Source organism: Micropterus dolomieu, linkage group LG16 (assembly GCF_021292245.1).
Source record: "Micropterus dolomieu isolate WLL.071019.BEF.003 ecotype Adirondacks linkage group LG16, ASM2129224v1, whole genome shotgun sequence".
NCBI lineage: Eukaryota > Metazoa > Chordata > Actinopteri > Centrarchiformes > Centrarchidae > Micropterus > Micropterus dolomieu.
In genome coordinates this window covers 3,884,913-3,886,553 of record NC_060165.1, presented here as the reverse complement: position 1 = coordinate 3,886,553, position 1,641 = coordinate 3,884,913, and positions in this window count along the sequence as shown.

Genomic DNA, 1,641 nt, shown 5'->3' with positions numbered 1-1,641 from the left:
TTTTATCCAAAGCGACTTATAATTGCTACACCTCTGGAGCAACTAGGGGTGAATTATCTTGCTCAGGGACACATTGGTGGATGTGTCACAGTGGGGAGTTCCTCAGCACATTACTTGCTCAGCACTAAACAGCAGATAGACACCAGCTCTGGCTATCTCAGGCTCCAGTGACTACATTATGAGCATAGTTTTTATTTCGTCTTTGATGTCCCCCAACTTTATGGAAGTGCATTTCTAGGGGGCAGAGAAATTTTATCTGAACCACAATACTGCCTTTTGCACCCTCAAGATGGTTTTATGTATATATATGTTCTCAAGTTTTTAAAACTTACCTGCACAAATTAGAAACACACATTTCTTGTCTGTGTTTAAATCCGTCCCGAGCCTTTCTGTTATCACTTCGCTCTCACGTTTTATCATTGAGTAAATAACAAATTCCAAAAAGTCCACCAGCATGACTTATGTCATATCATCCTGTCTACATCGAAGTTGGGAGAAGTTTGCCCTCAGGGATTTCTGCCAGGAGGGCTTTCTGCCAGGAGGCCTTTCTGCCAGGAAGTCTTTCTGCCAGGAGGCCTTTCTGCCAGGAAGCCTTTCTACCAGGAAGCCTTTCTACCAGGAAGCCTTTCTACCAGGAAGCCTTTCTGCCAGGAGGCCTTTCTGCCAGGAGGCCTTTCTGCCAGAAATCCCTACTACTTGGTTAAGTCTAGGCACCAAAACTACTTAGTTATACCACTAACTACAGCATTGATCAAATCAAGTGAGGAGAGAGATGACTTAATGCAGTGAAGTGATTTCTAACTTAGTAGAAACAACATTCAGTGCAATGCAATCCTGCAGACACAGTATGTATTCAGTGTAAATAAGATATCTGACACAAACAGGGAAAGTACAAACTCTGCAACCACACATGCAGGTACACCTAGTGCAAGTCTATATCTTTTAGATCAGTCAGAATTCCACTTAACATGGATTGATAAGGCTCTGGACAGTTTCCATAGAGGTCTTGACATGTGCTGTTTTAAAAGCTCCAAGAGAGTTTCCAGTAGATGGCTGCTGCGAACAAAATTCATCCAGGGCATTGCTTGCTCTTATCCAAAAAACAGGATGTGTCCCAATTCCAATACATATTGTACAAAAATGCGACTGTTTTTTGTCCCCGAAATAGCCGAAGATTCGAGGATTTGATAGGAGGAGTCTGACTCGACTCCCAATCTCACAGTTGATTCTTCTTAAAAAGTAATAGCGACTAACTAGTGAAGCTAGTGGAGCATTTAGTAGCTTCAGACCCAGAAATGTTTTTAGGAAGTGGTGGAGCCCAAAACAGAGTTAAAGGTGGTGGGAATATTGGACACAAACACGACTCCAAATGAAAGCTAATGTGTCGGCTGGATGTGTAAATAGGCAACTGTTTGCTGACATGTTAGCCATAGCTAATTAATAAGGTTATAATATGTCAGTGGTGTGTTTACACTACAACTCGTTTTACTGCCACAAGTGACCAAAACCACTAATACATTATCACTTAAAATGTTAGCTCGTGATAGCTTATGTTAGCACATTCACATGGACATGGAGTAACATTAGCATCAATTTCGAGTCCTGGTTTTGTACATTTGAAGACTTTCAGTTTTCAGGAGA